This window comes from Phymastichus coffea, unplaced genomic scaffold (genome assembly GCF_024137745.1).
Source record: "Phymastichus coffea isolate CEN01 unplaced genomic scaffold, Cenicafe_Pcof_1.1 PCOF00181, whole genome shotgun sequence".
In the NCBI taxonomy this organism is placed as follows: Eukaryota; Metazoa; Arthropoda; class Insecta; order Hymenoptera; family Eulophidae; genus Phymastichus; species Phymastichus coffea.
Genome location: NW_026706992.1, coordinates 154986 through 173956, shown reverse-complemented (window position 1 = coordinate 173956; position 18971 = coordinate 154986). Strand labels below are relative to the sequence as shown.

General features: G+C 38.4%; 1 protein-coding gene across 9 annotated transcripts in view; it reads left to right on the top strand.

The window, feature by feature from the left end:
• Positions 1–242: 242 nt before the first annotated feature.
• Positions 243–18971, top strand: part of LOC131673503 (potassium voltage-gated channel subfamily KQT member 4-like) — a 114555-nt gene continuing 95826 nt past the window's right edge. For all 9 annotated transcript variants that reach the window (XM_058951527.1, XM_058951525.1, XM_058951526.1 and 6 more), the window contains exon 1: positions 243–602. The gene's annotated coding sequence lies outside the window, so the exon portion shown is untranslated. The remainder of the gene's footprint in view (positions 603–18971) is intronic.

Genomic DNA, 18971 nt, shown 5'->3' with positions numbered 1-18971 from the left:
ACTTTCAACTGGATGAGAGCTTGAAAAAACGTAATTTCGGCGGCCCACGGGACGACGGCGCCTGCAGCTATAAAAATACAAACGCGCGAGCGAGCCAGCAGCCGATAAATTATGAATAAGACGCCGCTCGCAGCGTCGAGGAAGCGAGCGCGCGTTGGTTCGCGAGCTTGCGCGCAAGCTACGGAAAAGTGATGCTGCACGCGACTACTGCGACTGTGGCCCCAGTCGACGTGCCGGCAGCTTAGCGGACGCACGTTCGTGCGCCGAGGGACGCGTGGCCGATAAGGCGCCTCTCTCGTATTCTCGCACTTACACGTTCACGTGTCAAAGCATCCTCGTCGCGTCTTTCGCGAGTGTGTGTTGCATCTGGGTGCCGAGTGCCAGATTTTAACGCTATCCACCGTCAAACGTGTGCCTCGTCTGTGTGATTTTGCCCTTGTCTTTGTTTTTATTTTTATTTTTGTTTCGTTTGCTTTTGTTCTGATTCTTGCTTTGCTTTTTAAACGGTGCTGGTGGCGACTTGTAGTGCGTGGTGGTGTCAGCCGGCGATGACGATAGCGATTTGATTACTGTGCTTGCTCTCGTGCTGTTTACATTTTAAGGTTATTATGAGTTTCCATGTTATAATAACAATAATATTTTGACAAGCATATATTTATTTGGACAAATTTTAGTGTGCTAATAGTGTACGAAACGATGCTGAAGCGCGTTGGAAATATTACGAAATTAAGCAAATTGAAGTATATTGCGATTGCCTTTGAATCTTAAGCGATCAATCCTATAATGGCGAGTACAAAGCAGCAATCGATATACACATATCGCAATTTCGTACGAGGCGCGCTATAGCTTGCCAAGTTGCAATCAATTTGATCGTACGTCGATGTCAAACTTAATATTGCACTTGATATTGCAGCGCAATATATGCTCGTGTTCGGGCGGCCGATCAAATTGTCATTTCAAAAATTGCAGTTATTTAAACGTTGTTAACTAAATGCTCCAGACCGACGATGCCACTATACTGGGATTGTTTCTTTTGTCGGGTAGCCGAAAAAAGGTTGGAATAATAGTGAGCCAAAAAAAAAGTTGACCGTTATTTGGCGTCGTACCAAAATGCACGAATGAAAGTATGAACAAAAAGGAAAAAAAAAAAAATTCGCAGGCACACGGAAGTGAAAACTCACGCGCGAACCGCAAATTGACCATAAAAACGGATTGGTATCATACGAAGCGACGTTGTAAACAACACTGTTTTTACGCATCGCATTGTCACTTCCTTTCTTCCGAGGCGCTCGCGGCAATTTCACAATTGCAATCCCGCACCATCCACTTTATCGCGGCAACAGTGGCAGAAGCACGCGCGGACTCGTACATTTACCATCGTGCGGAATGTATGTATCGCGAAAAATTGATTTCCTATGACACTGTCGAATTCATCACGCCACCCTTTTAACTCGTCATGCTATACTTTTTCTCTCTCTCTCTCTCTCTCTCTCTCTGTATTTCAATTAGCGAATTGTACAAGCTCATGACTTACATCTTCGGATATGCGCAAAGCGACGAATAACATTAATTACCATTGTAATTCCATGATCGAAGTAGTTTGTTATTAATTTCTTTTTTATATTTGAACTTTGTTATAAGCAAAATACAAAGCTTGATCTTCAAATTGAACATTAGCATCATAAATACTCTTACATCGTTCCAGAAGGCTTCCATGGTCAATTTGTCGTAGGAAATTTTATTTCAAATGCATTTTAGACAATGATTCAACGAAAGGGAATTGGATGCACTCACATATGCTTGAATATTAAATTAATGTTGCACATCCGTGCAACAGTCAAATAACGGTCTGTTAACTAGGACACATTTTGGTAACGTGCACGGAATCAGCGAAGCCAATGTGCGATAACAGCTCGTAATATAACTTGTACTTCAATTAATTGAATAGTGTGATCACACGGTGAAAATAGTCTAAAAATGTTATCTAAAAATGCAGGTGAAACGATAGCGAATGATCGTCGATATGACAAATCGGCAAAAAACGAACGACGCAGGTTATTCAGAAAAGGGTGCAAGCGTCGATACCGCGGATACGAATGCGAGTCATCCTTGCGCCTATACTCTCACTCGAGCGTGTAAGCTTCTCGATGTAATATGCATCGCGCGCCTCCGCCGAGGTGCTGTCTATGCACACAGTACGCGCGCACGCGTGCAGCGGTCGCACGGCCAGCGGAGAAAGTATCTCTCGCGGGCTATGCGACCCTGCGATAGCCTATTGTGGCCGTTATTAACCTTCTGTGCCGCGCGCAACGTAGCGGAAGACTACTTGTGCCTCGCACACGCCTCACGACGATTTACAAGTGAGCTCTCTGGCTGCGTCAACTGGCATAGCGATGTGTAGCCGTCGCAGCTGTGTTTACTGCTTGCTCGCGCTCGGCATCCAAATTATTTGGCGCGGATGGCTGCTGCAAGCCTGTCCGACTAATGCTAGACACTATCTACTTGGGCGTTACGCCGAAGAAAATGCCAGTCTAACCCGTAGTCAACGTCAGCGTGCATTTTCCTCTCTGTGGACGCGTTGATAAAACAGTTGATATTAATTCGAGAAGGTCAAGCACGAAATACAATATTCTTTGAAGAAACTGTTAGTAAATGTAAATGGGACGTGCAACCGTTAGCTTGCCAAGATTATCCTCCGAGAGAAAGAGGGCAAGCGGAAGATATTTATTCAATGAAAAGTATGCCGAGCTACTTGAAGAGGCGTAATAACTTTTTAGATTTATTATGTTAATTAGCAAGAAAGTTGCACGTCCGGGAGCTCTCATTAAATAAGCCCAAGTAAAGACTCCTCATCCGCCAGGATGTGCACACGTAATTGTGCGCAATACATTAGCTTGCTTTAATGTTTTTCCCTCGCGGACCCGGAATTTCCATCCCCATGTTCTCCAGTGATTGGCTAAAATGTCAATTAATCAAGCGAAAGAGTTCATCGATGATGTTTTTTTTTTTCATTTCCGAATTCACGAGCTGCGCCACTGTCGGGGCAAGACTGTGCGCAGTGTGAAAAATTGGGAAATGGACAAAAGCGAAAACAACGAACCGGTGGCAAATGCTGTACAATGGTCAAGTAATTGTAAGCGGTATTAAAATGCTTCCGAATGCTTTAAAATGAAGGGATTTAACCTGTAATTTAGGTCATGCGCGAAAGCGAATTTGCGGGCATTTTTATCGATAGGGGATTTAAACGCGTCGCTTTTGAAAACTCCGTATTAGATGGCAACGAATCCGTGAATCAGAATTCATAACGAAAGTTGGTTATATTTTTATCATTGGTACGCTATGTTATTTCAATATTAATGAAAAAGAGTTTGTACGATAAAATTGCACGATACAGATAAACTTCTATGTGATTTCTCTTTGTGAATCGCTTTGGTGTACTCGTTTGAAATACGGAACCGACAGTGTAATCTACGGGCACGTCCAATTATCTCCGTGAATTTTCGTTCCATTTTCAAGACGAGTTGCCCAACAGCTTTCTTTTCCCACGAAACGAGGGATTAATTTGTCAAAAGGAGTAAGATAGACGAAGTAACTTTTGTATACTTGACACGCAAACGCGTACAAACTACATATTGCAAAAATCGTCCATGACTTTAACGCGAAGAAACGAGTACTGAATTTTTTTGATTACTTGAAAATTTGTTCAAAATGAAATACAAACGACGAAAGAAGGTATGAAAGCAAATTGATTGAGAATATCCTTCGGTTAGAAGTTAAAAGGCTATACAAGAAACTTGGGCGAATGATATAGGAGGTGCAGGCTTGAGTTACGTGCGAAATTCTTTTTAACGAGCTTGAAATTTCATAGCGTGTTTTCCCTGGATTGGCCAGCTGCCTTGTTAAACTGGTTAAAACTTTGTAAATGAGGTGCCTTTATGCTTTATTGCGTAAAGCTTCTATCCTCTAGGAGAACAGTACTTTATAACGCCTTTTACGCTGTAAGGCCGAATTTTACGTACGATAATGGTTGTCATCTCAAAATTTTTTCTGCATTTTTCGATGAATATTAACGGACAAGTACCCAATCGGTATCTTGTTTTTCAGCTATATTTTATATCTTTTTCAATTGGATTCTCAACATCTTCAAATCCACAAAATGTACGTGAAAGAACATTTTCTAAATTAGAAATGAGAAATGTCTCATCTGATAATGGTTCCTTTTGACTTTATGACACAAGAGAAAAGACTTCTTGTCGTTTCAATTTAAATTTCTCGGCAAAATTTTGAAAGGGACTATTCAAACATTATTTCACGCAATAGAAAAGGAAATCAAAATCGCATAGGATCAAAATAAACTTAGCCATATTTTGCCTTCTTTCTTTTTAGACGTGCCTGAGAGGAACTTTTTGTTCGTGAAACGACGGAATAATTAATAATCAAGTCAGAGAATGAAAGGATTAAGAAGAGAATCTCCGAAAACTTTCCGTCATAACAGTGAAACGAGTGTTATAAAAAATAAAAAGAAGAAGAAGAAGAAGAAGAAGAAGACGAAGGAGAAGCTTGTCCTTCAAAGATAGCAAAAAAAGCTAGTAGATGGATATGGATGCTGGTTGGGCGTATAAAGGCAGTGAGAGAGAAAGAGAGAGAAAGAGAAAGCGAAATGGAAAACTTGCAGAAAAATGACTGGAGGGCATTTATTCTCTGTCTTGCTCGCTCTTCGCAGCTTCATTATTGGTTTTTCCGTGGCGCCAAGAAGGGCACAGTGTCAAAAAAAAAGAAGCCCGCCAGAAGAACGATGGCGAGATAGAGAAAGTGCCATCCGTCGGAGAGCTGAAATTCGCTTTGCAACCTCTCCCTGCGGCCCTCACTTACGATATTACTTCGAGCATCTTGTGCGCACCGTTGGATATTAAGACAGCTCGAGTCATGCGTGCAAGCAAGCGAGATCAAACTACACTCGATGCTCCCGGGCGTCCGCACGTGCTTCGAAGTTTCAGCGGCTAGTTTATTTTAATTGCATATATTTGAATTATCCAGCGGTAGTTCGGCGATCGAAGCTTTCAATGATGCAGTGTGGCCATTCGATCGTTCTTGGCTTGAGCGCCCTTACGAGCCCGGTGCGACGGCCTTTATATTATCGAGATTACGGGTGCTTTTAAAAATTTTTTTTAAATAGACAAGCTGAAATTTTAATAAGAACGAAGGGACGCGATGGGACGAGAGAGAAGAAAGACAAGTATGCAGTCCAGCTATTAGGTATTCCACGCTAACCGTGAAAAAATATATGCCAGAGAGCTTATATTGAGAGACGAGAAACAAAAGGCTTTGTGTATAGACAGCCGAGCTTTTGTTACGTTGCTCTTCTACAGTGTATTAAACGGCAAATAAGAAGAAAAGAAGGCCGCGACGAAATGCAACAAATGGCACTCGTTCCGGGATCCGCGGGTCGCAGGCGTAAATAAGTTCCTACATTCCTTTCTTTCATCGAAGAGACAGGAACGCGTCGCGCACTTAACGCATGCGAGGCCGTTAAAGCGAGCGAGAGAAAGAAAACTTTCTTGCCTTTTCTCGGGCAAAACGTCTCGCGTGCAGCAAGCATAGAGGGAGAGACGAGGAACGGAGACGGGCGCGCCTATACGACATTTCGATCTGACGATCCCCCCCCCCCCCCTCCTTCACGAGGTTCACTATACGCTCCATACGAAACTATTTTTTATTTCCACGTTTCCTTACTTTATCATCGGAATCAATGCGCAGCTAATTCTATGAGATCTGTAGCGAGTGATGCAATTCATAGAATGATGTCTCTCTTAGCGAGTCAAACTTTTCGAAAACAACATTTAACCGAAAAAGAAAACTAATCAAGTAGAAAACAACGAACTTGTAAATATTCAAAGGTGAATTTATATACCTTTTCGGATACTACTTTCGACCGAATAATTCCCAAGTTTTCCATTCCGTTTGGTAGGGACGTGTGCAAATTAGCAAATTAATTTACAATTCAAACAGCTTATGGCACATCGTACAGCAGAGAGCGAAGACGATAATGAAATTTCCTATCTCTCTCTCTCTCTCTCTACTTTCTCCTTTTTTGACTGCAACGACAGATTTTTTTCCACAAAGAACTCGTTTATTAACATTTGCTAGCATACAGTGCTTTTTCTTTATATACTCTGTATATTTTTTTACTTTCCTCGCGCGTGCGCTTGCGTCCGTTGACTTTCATAAAAAATCTAATAAAGTTTCTCGGACAGCTTGAATTTTTAATCAAGCCCGGTGCGACGTACAGCCAAAGTGGAACACTTAAATATCAAATTTTTTTTCTCCACCACCTCGTTCTCCTAATAGACCATTTATCCCTAAAGATAATGCTCTTGAAAATGAAAAATCGAAAATGAAATTACCGTGGCTAAGTCTTTCGACAAATGGCAAACAGCGGCACGTTTCGTCTTAAAATACGAGGCGAATCTCGAGATTTCTCATCGTAGCGCTGTTTGGATAAAAAGAAGGGCATCCCATATTTCACCGTCAGACGGTCAGAAGATGATGCGAACTCATGGACGTCGGTCCTTTACAATAATCGGCGCGTAGTTTCAATTCGCGTTGCGCGGGGCGTGGTTGCTGCGAGCGATAGGTCGACGATTTATTCTCTAAAAATACAGTATTCAATGCGCGGCATGGCAAAGGAGGTCGAGCCGCTTCAAAAATACAAGAAGAATTGCTAGACGGGCTGCTCGTGAATAACGTATGAGAAGCGAGGGCTCCATGATCGACGCCAGGCAGCAGCATCGTCACGGGCCGATAATCAAAACCGACGTTGCTGCTGCTGCTGCATGTACGTATCCGTTCGTCAGCGGTAGATCTCGACAACGGGACAATTCGACTTGATAGAGCGCCAATCGTATATCCTCGTCCGCAGACCAATCGATTATTAAAGTCACACGCATTCGTATGGCTGTATTGCAAAATGAAGTAAACATCTCGAAAGGAAATAGGCCAGTACGTACACGTTAGCTCGTTGATGTTCGTAGAGAGCAGCCAGCCAGTTTTTTCTCGTTATAGTTGCGCATCGTCCGAGGACAAAAGAGCGAGAGAGGGCGGGGGCTGCTCTATGCAAATTAAGGATTTGGACTTGCTTGCGAAACGCCTAAGCTTTCTGATGTTTCCAAGATTGTTGAGATTTACGGCCGGGAAGCAGCTGCTGTCTCCCGCTACCGTGAATGCTCGACGTTCCTCTCTTTGTAAGCAAGGCGAATGTATTAAATCACCGACTTTGGATGAGCAATTTAATGAGAACTTCTATTCTATCAAGTTAAGTGAGTTTACGAAACGCGAGGCACCGCAGACACCTGCATTTTTCGTATGCTCTATTCTGCGCCCGCAAGTTTTCGTTAATTGGGCGCAGTGCTAACGAGACAAATTTACTTTTGAATTTCACGTTTTGCTTATCTTTCTTTACCCCTTATCACGCGAAAATGCTACAAAGTTATTGCGAGTCGACAAGATCGACATATTCAAAAATCTATACTCGTTCGCCTTGACAATCATAGTTCAACGCACTCAACAAACACCATCATCAAAATAAAAATCCGACAGAATGATCCATTAAGAAGACGCGTATAGTTCATCGCGCATGCTCACAGCGTAGGTACAAGGTTTAGCAGCGGTAAAGCGAGAAGCCAGCCACAATGCGATTTAACGTCGCCTCTAGCGGCTTGACTTCATTGTTCTTGCGTTGGCGGCTTTTTCCTGCGGGACTTTATAATGTGACGAAGACGTACGTTCGCAAGGAGGAGGTTAGAAAAGCGCGCGAGCAAATTTAACACAGAGGCAGTTTCTTGCACGAGCGAATTACCGAACCAGGCAAACATAGCCGTGCCGATGACGCCCTCCTCCCTCACTACACTGCTCCATAGCTCTGAGTAATTGGTTTAGTTAACGACGATAGGCCGATAGTCATAAAGCTCTACAAGCACTCAGGCACGTGTGCGTGTGTGCGGGTACGGCTCTGCGAACGTAGTAATGAATTAAGCTTTTGGGAGAGATTGCCGAGCATCATCGAAAGGATCTTTTACGCTATTTGAGCTATCCGGCATTCGTTTAATAGACGAGGACGCCAAGGTTTGTAAACGAAGGTAATACCCCGATGACGATCTCCTTAAAATCATTCTCCACATTTTATTCCATGAACCGGCAATCAGCTATCTATTCTAGCTCGGCAGACATTTCAAAATTAATAACGATCCAGATATTTTATAGTAATTCGGACTTTCGGTACCTTGTGTGATCATCCCTTTTGTTTCTTTTAATAATCAGCTTAACGCATATACAATTTTAAACCTTTATTGTCGAACATGAAAATATTGCACGACGTGTCCTCGCGATTTGAAATACTCTACAATGTACATAGATACTCGACGAAATACTCGACGATGTTGATTGTTGGTAAGTAAATACGCAACTACGCTGTCAACTCTTTATTACTCTCGTAATATTATAAACACGTTTCTTCCACGTAGCAGTTAGCTCAGGTGGCTAACTTTTAGCCAATCAAATCACGAATAAGCTTGCTTAATTTCGCCATGTTCTCCTTTCCACGAGATAAGGATAAGAATTCTCGTTTGGTAAACACTTAAAATGATAAAACGCAGCCGTTGGGTAAGCGAGAGGAAATTCGAGGTATAAATGTCGCGCCCATGAAATGAAAGCTCGCGCGCGAGGGAAAGGATATTTTATTAAGATTGCTGAGTAGTGGGTTGGAGTGGGTCCGTGGACAAGAAATTTGTGCAATAACTGGGAAATTGAATCGTCAAGCAATTAAAGAGATTATATCGGCATCAGGCTTCGCGTCCTCGCTAAAGAATCCGTCAGATTGATATCCTACGGGAGAAGAATTGTTTTTCAATGCATTTATAAATTTCTCAACTAAAAAAAATAACACAGACGTTCTTCAAACAGGCCTCAATTCATTTCTTAACGGAATATCATTAATTCCATGAAAATTAATAATTATAATTGGATTTCGTGCTGCTTTTTATCTTCGCAGACCAGCGAAGAAGAAAGATATGATGACATTCGGTCGGCTCTGTTCGTCGATGGAAGCCCACAGCGATATAGGCTCATTCCTTCGGGAAAGTATTTGTCGATTGCCATCAACGCTGCGGTGCGCTGCTGCTGCATACCGTGAACTCAATCGGGATGATACGCTGCGAATTCAAGAAATACTTAGTGCTAATCAAATGCAAATAGCCGCCACTGGACGCGAATCGATTCGCGCCCAAGCAATTTTCGCGAAGCCCACGTTTGCCCACGTACAAAGCCGAGTCCGGCTAGATCAGGAATTTTCATTGGATGCAGGCGGAATTCAATATATATATACGAGTATATATATATCAGTTCGACCATAGCAGTGGCAAACGATCTGTACTGAACGGGAGGGTAGAGAGAAGGGCACGCGTTGAAATAGTTTGCTTCGGCGCGAGACCAAGCGAATAGCGACAATCCGTCTACCTCTTTCGGACATCCCCTCGACTCTATTTTCCAGTCGGATCTTGAGTGATGGATTTCCGGCTCGCTCTTTCTCTGGAGAAGGAAACGCTGGCGCACCCGAGCTTGAGCTTTATATTCGCGCACGCGTTCCTACGGCGAGATCCAATCTTCAACCTCGATTAAAATCCAATTAATTCTCGTTTGTTGTTTTGGCGCAGTGACAAGCGATAACACCGGTGTATTTTCGCGCGCGATAAATTAATAGCTTGACAGGACGTCGGTCGCAGGAACGAGCGCGCGGTACTGTATACGCCCGATCGCAAGTCGATTATTCGCGCGTTTCTTTATTTTCTTTACATAATGTCACTTAAAATTTATAAAGCGGCATTGAAAAGGAGGAAAGTTTTCTCTCGATTCGTCTGCAACTACAAAAGCTATTGTTCGCTATTTTCTCCGTAGTCCTGTTTACGATACGCTGAAACTTCTTGTCGAATTTTCTCCCCCCCCCCCCCTCTCTATTTTCTTTTATCTACTTACGATCTCTGTCATCAAAGGGACTTTCTCTTGCTGCAGTATATATAGCTTATCGATAGAATTTAAAATACGTGCTCTCTCTCGAAGAAATGACATCAGTTTTCTCGCATATACTCTGCATGCCTCTGTAAACAAGTTATAAATTTTATACCTACAAATGCTGGTTTTTGCTCTTTTGTCTTACTTACAATTGAAACTTGATCTTTCACTCTGCTATCTTTTATTTGTTGTTGCTTTTCATGCTTTTGATATGTTTTCCGATTTGTTACATTGACGTCCATCAGTATTATTTATCTAAGCAAGTTGAATACAAAAAATGAGCTTGCGAAAAGAAATTCCTATTTCACGTTTAACCGCAGTAACTGCAAACTTTTCATTGTATTTAGAACTACTTTAAATACTATCAAATGAATTCTTACAATATCTTCTGCTATAATAACGAAAGTTTTGGTTTTTCTTTCACTTGAATTTTTAGTAACCTTAACAACATAGCTAGCTGAAATCACATCATTCCCGTGTAACAACGCAGCATATTCGCACAAGCCACTGACATAACCACCAACAGTATCCGTAATACAATTTCCATGTCTAGACTTTGTGAAATTCCACGTTATTTTTTCAAATCCAATAGTTTGTTATGTTTTTGAAGAAGTTCGAAATTCTTTTTTTTTGCGATACTGAGAGGTAGGACAATCGATTTTATAATGTGAAATTGTAACGCGAAGTACTGGCTGTAGATGTGTTTAAATGGCTAGTGTCGTGTCGAAGATTTTCCAAATAAACACTAATGCATTTCTTCTCAATATTCACAATTATAATGTTCGCAAAAATCACCATCAAGTATAACTTCATTTACAGATAATTTTATACGCGTTAAAAAGAATTTTATTTCGATGGGTTCTCTTAAAAATATAAATTCAGTAATTTCAGTCTCTGAATTTAATTCAGCTATTAGATCGTCAGTACTGCAATTAATTTTTTCCTTTATAAGTGATCGTAATATTGTACACATTAATTCTTCATCTCTAAACCTACTTTTTATTTTCTTTACTCACATAGCATCAACTTTCTTGAGTGTTATTTCTTAATTGTCTTTTTTTTTATTTGACATTTGACAGACATTCTATGTATATATTGTTTATTATCCATGTCCCAAGCTGATGCTTGAATGAAACTTGTTGCGCTATTAGCTCGTTGAGTTTAACTTTGTTTATACATAAATAACTTGTTGAACGTTTAGCGTTCATACAATAAATACAAGCTTAGGTACGCGTAGCTTGTAGATCACAATATTGTTTTTCGCAAGTCACGCTACCCCACCGCTTGATTAAGTGATTCTCATATTAACTAGTTAATGAGTGCACATCTTCGATAAAGCATATCTTCTTTATTTTTGCTATAGAGTACGACGCAATAATTACTGAATTACAAAATTGATGGTACAGGCCTCGAAAAGTTGAAAAACCGCATAAAAAATGTTATGGGATATCAAAAATCATATTCAGCTTAATAAAATTATACAGAAATAACCATTTGCATATATATGTTTTTAAAGAATACAGTACTTAAACGAAATTGAAAAACAAAGATGAAAAAATTTGGAGGCAACATCATATTTTCGATAAATTTTAAAATTTTTTGTGCGTTTTTGTGGAATAGGTTATCGAATGATTGGTTCTAAAATTAATTGTACAACTTCTATTTAATATGTGATTGTGAAAAATATTGGCTAGGAAAATCGTGCCAAAGTTCGTTTATAGAAAATAATTAGCAACAAGAGGAGGCTATTTCTGTGAAATTGATCGCACATGCGTGCACTTTCGATAAGCTGTTGCTAACGTTCGGCAAACAAAATTTAAATTAACGAATACGTCATAAGTGTTTGTCTACATAAATTAGCATACACGAAGCAATATTTTTTTTATTTTATACATTCTGCTTGCAACAACTAGGTGGAAAAATTATTATCGCTATATAAACGACTGATGCATGAGGGGATATTTCAAAACATTATGTATTTTAATCGTTTTTATAAGATCGCGGTTTTTTCACGAATGCCGCATAATTCAAGTATCACTATTTTTAAGCTCAAACCAAGGCCATAAATCATCGGTATATTTCACTCTGCGTCGCCTGCGTCTAATGTGAAACCGTCAGCTAATCAGCCACAAAACTAAATAGCAAATAGTTGGATGACGTAGTGTCACGTTAAACAAGAAAAAGTACTTGAAATACTTTCCAAAGTTTAGGATATTGGAATGAAAATCCGATGAGTTAACACCCTATATGGTGTAAACTATTATATATCCACATCTGAAAAGTTTGAAATTTTTTCATTGTCCGAGCGTATTCCGCGAGAACTGCATCGGCGCGAAAAACTTGGATCTTTCGTATAATGCAAAGTTCGCGCAACCCGCATCGACAATGCTCTTTGGCACGAGAACAGTCGAGGGGGCAACCAAATCCCCTTATAAAAAAGTGATGGAAGCCATATTGAAGTATATTATTCATGACCTGATTGGCCCAAATGAAAGAAACCGCGAGAATTTAAATTGATTTTAGTTGATTTTTTATTTCAGATTTAATTTAATTTGTTTTTAGCAAAAAAATATAATCTTTCATTCATTATTTATAATCATAATGTAGTTCATTGTTTATCAGTTTTATCCCTTATAAAAAAGTGATGGATGCCACGTTGAAGCATATAGTGATTTGATGGCTAAGATATAATTGCGTGATATACTTATGTGGCGGAAAATAAGCATATAGGTGTGGTTTTGAGTTGAGATTTTACTAATAAAAATTCAAATCATCATAATTTATCATACGGATAATTTTGAAGATAAGGAAGTAAAAAAGTGGACTGTAATATTGTTTATACACTCATAATATGAAACTAACAACGAAGAAATCGTTTCATACAAATAATATAGGTTGAAATTGCTCTAAATATTTTCTATTAATAATCAAAAATTTGGTTTTTGAATGTGTAAAATAAAAGTTGTAATGTTGCAATCTTTATTCAAAAAGTAGAATAAAAGTTTAATAATAAATTAACCCGTTGAGAAAAAAATAGTATAAGATTATATTTATTGCAGTTTTTGATATAATAAATCATAAATTTGAAAACGTGTTTCATCACTAATACACATTTTCCGCTATGATATGGGTTTAAAAAAAAAATTGAAAAATCTACCTTTGAAAAAAGTAATTTGTTAAATATGTTAATATTGATATAACAATAAGAAATAGAAAAGAAGGTAAAAACGCGTAAAGTTTATCTAAACCTATATATTTTTATTTTCCTATATGAAAAAGTGATGCTGAGTGAAGTAATTTTATTTATGACCTGATTGACTGAATTTCGTCACGTGTGTCACAATTATGAGTAAATCGGTCATAATAATAAATCGAAGTACTTTACATCTATCAATACAAATAAGTATAATAATTTGTAGGCATTAAACTGTAAATGACTTCCACATTTTCTCAATGGCCTAACCTTGAAAAAATACGATAAAGTAATCTTAATGCACTTCAATTGCATTTATTTATTGGACATATAAATTAATTGAATATATCTTTATTGTAAAATTTAGCTTCGGATAAATATGATCAATATTGAGAAGAATGGTAAATTGATATTTTATATGAGATTCTGCGAATTTACGAGGGTCGTTTGAAAAGTCCGTGCAAAATCAGAGAGATGGCGCTACTAGTGCATATCAAGGTTATTTTCAGTTAGTGGCATATCTTGGAAGAGCACACACCAAGTTTCAACCAGATCGGCTAATTACTTTGCGTTTTACATTCGTTTCAATCAAAGAAATCGAGTGGTTGTAAAAAAATGGACGAAAAAGAATTTCGTGTATTGATTAAACATTACTTTTTCAAAGGCAAAACGCTTCAGGAGATTCAACAGAAGCTTGATAAACATTATGGTGATTGTGCTCCTTCGATTAGAATGGTTTATAAGTGGTTTCAAAATTTTCGGAGTGGTCATATGAGCACAAAAGACGCTGAACGTTCTGGACGCCCTGTTGAGGTTACCACTTCAGAAATCATTGATAAAATCCATGATATGGTGATGGTTGACAGAAGAGTGAAGGTGCGTGAGATTGGTAGTACTGTAGGCATCTCGAGCGAACGGGTACATAATATTTTGCACCAACATTTGGACATGAAAAAGCTATCCGCTAGATGGGTGCCGCGATTGCTCACGATTGACCAAAAAAGAGATCGCGTGAAACGTTGCAAGAATGGTTTGCAGCTGTTCCAGCAAAATCCGCAAGACTTTAAGCGTCGTTTCATCACTGTAGATGAAACATGGATACATTACTACACTCCTGAGACCAAAGAATAGTCTAAACAATGGGTTACCAAGGGGGAATCTGCTCCGAAAAAGGCAAAGACAATTCCTTCGGCCGGGAAGGTTATGGCGACTGTCTTTTGGGATTCGCAAGGAATAATCTTCATCGACTATCTAGAAAAGGGTAAAACCATTACAGGCGAATATTATTCATCGTTTTTGGATCGTTTGAAAACCAAGTTGCTAGAGAAACGTCCACGATTGGCCCACAAAAAAGTCCTCTTCCACCACGACAATGCGCCAGCTCACGCCTCAGCAGTTGTGGCCGCAAAACTGATGGAGATAGGGTTCCAACTCGTTTCACATCCCCCCTATTCTCCAGACTTGGCTCCGTCGGACTACTATTTGTTTCTTAATATGAAAAAATGGCTGGCGGGGAAAAGATTTTATTCAAACGAGGAGGTGATTGCAGAAACGAATGCCTATTTTACAGACTTGGACAAATCCTATTATTTGGAAAGGATTAACAAACTAGAGCAGCGTTGGATGAAGTGTATAAGCCTAAAAGGAGACTATGTTGAAAAATAAAAAAGATTTATTTAAAAAAATCAAGCAGTTTTTATTTTTGCACGGACTTTTTAAACGACCCTCGTATTTCGGTGCAGTTGGCACTGTTAATTTATTTGAAATAAATTTTAAAATTTAATTTATAAATGTAAACAAACTCTCCAAATGGTTTCAGATGAACAATGGAAAAAACAATTAAATTAAAATAATATATCTGTTGATATGGAGAAATCCTATGGAAAGCTTAATACCATGAACCAATACGTTAAAAAAGAAACAAAATCAAATTGTTAGGCGCAGCTGATGGTTCTATCCTATCTTTATCCTTGCCTTATATTTATTTTTATTTTTTATTTTTATGCTTTTTACATATTTTATTCCTATCTTATCTTTAAAAAAAGATGAGTCGCTGACATCCACCGTTGTGATTTGTTGATGCAAAAATATAACGCGAAATTTTGAATTTTCCTATACTTTGAAATATTATTATTATTATTATATATCAAAGAGTGAGAGATTTCTATTTTAGCGATAAATTTAATTTATGAATAATTAACATGGATAATAAACTGCAAGAATGGAAATATGTTAGTAAATTGGTTTAAGAATATAATACGTTATGTTTTGAAATTATTTGTACAAATTGTTAATTTTATATTTATTTTTTGTATATTTGTCTTTTGTATACGAGGTGTGTTCAAAAAGTAAGGTGACTTTTCAAATTTCACGGGCAACGTACTTTCGATTATCGATTTTTTTGTTTTGTTATGTTGGTATACTCTTCCCGAACATCTGTACCAAGTTTCAAGTGTATAGCATTTTTTGTTTGGTTGTGAGAGGCGTACAGGTTATAAGTGTTTTGCGTGCTCGGCGATTTCTTGCTATCGAAAAATATGGATCAAAGGATTTGCATCAAATTTTGTGTAAAAAATAAAATAAAGTGCTCCGAAACACTTGAAATGTTGACGATGGCATACGGTGAAACTGTTCTGAGTAAAAAAAATGTTTACAAGTGGTACAAACTCTTCCAAGATGGCCGGGAAGATGCCAATGACGAGCCTCGCTCTGGACGCCCAAGCACGTCAACAACTAATGAAAACGTTCAAGCAGTGAAGAAAATTGTTCTGGAGAATCGTCCAATCACTATCAGAGAAGTTGCTGAGGATGTTGGTATATCGCTTGGCTCGTGCCATGAAATTTTTTCTAACGTTTTGGGCATGAGACGTGTGTCACAGAAGTTTGTTCCGAAATTGCTAAATTTTGACCAAAAGAACCGTCGTATGAGCATCGCTCAAGAACTGTTGAATGACGTCAACGACGACCCAAATTTACTCAAAAGGGTCATAACTGGTGACGAATCATGGGTATATGGTTATGATATCGAAAGCAAAGTCCAATCGTCCCAATGGAAGTGCCCAGATGAGCCAAGACCAAAAAAAGCACGCCAAGTTCGATCAAATGTCAAAGTTTTGCTCACTGTTTTCTTCGATTATCATGGCATCAGGAGTTCTTACCATATGGACGTACGGTCAATAAACAGTATTATCTTGAAGTTATGCGCCGTTTGCGAGAAGCAATACGAAGAAAACGCCTAGAATTGTGGAAAAACAATTCATGGCTTTTGCATCATGATAATGCCCCTGCTCACTTACATTTGCTTGTGAGAGATTTTTTGGCCAAAAACAACACCACAATCATGCCTCAGCCACTATATTCACCGGATTTGGCCCCATGTGACTTTTTCTTGTTCCCAAATCTAAAGAGACCCATGAAAGGACGGAGATTTGCAACGATTGAAGAGATAAAGAATGCATTGCTGGAAGAGCTCCAGGCTATACCGAAAAGTGCTTATGAGAAGTGCTTTGAGGATTGGAAAAACCGTTGGCATAAGTGTATTGTATCTGAGGGGAATTACTTTGAAGGGGACAATATAAATATTGATAAATAAATAAATATTTTTTCTTAAAAATACAAAGTCACCTTACTTTTTGAACACACCTCGTATTTTAAATTAAAACGTATGCGAACTGTGATGACCAGCCGTAACTTAGTTTTTTTTTTATATATTAATTTAATTAATAAATATGAAGAACGGAGCGGGAACCTTCCTGATTTCCCACGATGAAAACGCATTCGAGATAAAGTGTTTATATAAAACTTGATAGTGGCCCGAGCCTGCGTACTCGGCCTTACAATCGACGCTCTATCCTGCTTTATCCCGCGCGGATGTGTTGACAGGAGCCTACGATCATCGCGTATACATCATGAAGCGTTATCACGCCGATAATAGAAGGGGGCCATAAAAATGCAATTTATCTTTTTTTTCCCACCGAATTTTAAGAAAATTTCCGTAATATTTAATGGATTTTAATCAATTTTGTAAGTTACTATTGTACCATAATGCGCATCTTTTAAAAATATATCATTTATCCAGTTCAACCCTTGCAATAACAAAATAACTAATAAATAATTTCATGTTTTAAGCGAAAATAACAATAGTACCGTAATGCATATTATAATAACCGTTAGAAGTTTTTGGATTTTTATAATAGTTAATTATTGAATTATTGTAATTTATAGTTATTAAATAATCACTATGTATCGTTAAAATTAACTAAGTTTAGTACGATTTTGTATAAGTAATTATAAACTATAGCGTCACTCTTGCTCTTAAAAGTGGCACTCCGAGAGCTATCTCTGGAGAAAAGGGCCCAATTTAAAAAGGGACCGCCCTATCTCTCTCTGAAAATTCACGCCCACAGACCAATAAAGAAATCCTAGATACGATTAGAAAAATTTCCACCAGTACAAAATTTGGCCGTTATCGCTTCATGGGCCTGAGGAAAGGAATTTCCACCCAACCGCCCCCAGGTTATAAAAAGCCCTGCACAAGGCCGCGATAGTCAGTCTAGTGAAAATGAATCAACAAAAATTCAAGTTCAAGTTGTTAGAGTTAAAGTTATTTGCAGTTGTTGTCAGTGAATGTAGTGACTGTGTAAAGCAGAGATTGAAGGAAGCACGGAAATCAGTAGTGTCGAGAAGTCAGCCAAGAAGTTAGCAATACTCAGTCAAAAAGTCAGTCAAAGAGCCAAGCAGCGAAGCGACGGAACAAGAAAAACAAGAAAAATAAGTTAATGTAAAATAAAGACGAGCATACCGAAAGAGTGAATTACAAAATAAAAAAAGAGTAAGCAATCAAAATTTTTTATGTTTTTTACTTATCTATCTCTCCTCTCTTTTAGCGTAGTTCGCAATCAAAAAATTTTCCCTTTGTCATATTTGGAGACTACTTTTCATAGGCTCCAAATACAATTTATATTAGGAAAACCGGGTTCTACTATTGATAGGACCCAGGGTACCTCCCGCTCTCGGATTACAACTATTAATTGGAATCCAAAAGCAGAAGTACAGGTTTAGTGGCACTATCCCCTTCGGTATTATTATTTTTCGAATAGTGATCCCACTAGTTTATGCGAGAAATCGCAGACTAGCAACAACAGAACCCTGAGACTGCGCCAAGCCTCAGGTGTACCTAAGATGTGTCGTTGCCACATCGTCACAGAACAAAGGAAATTAATTATCAAAATATTAAACCCGTTAAATTAGAAGAATATTCACGGGTGTTTTCATAGTGGCAGCAAAAAGTACACGATGTTAAATGTATTACTCATACTAATATAAGATTGGACCCATAATCACTACTATTGAATATGTAAGTTTGGTGTTGTATAATAGTATAATAGTATAATAGCATTATTGATCTTAGGTCGAATTAATCTCTTGAATAATTTTTCCGATATACCTTGAAATGAGTAAAAGTTCATCGATTTTTAAGAAAAAATAGGTGCATGTTCTTTTTTTATTCATCAATAAATATTGACGTATGTAGTCTATTTTAAACAGCATGACTTATTCGTGTCCATTGAAAACTTGAAGTTGACATGTAAAAGGTTCAAATAATGTAATAAATAATAGTAAAACATTTAAAAAAAAAGCGCGCGAAGCGCGCTAAATAACACTATTACAAGAAAACAAGATTTCGCTGCTTACGGCTCCAGCTACACGTCTTTCA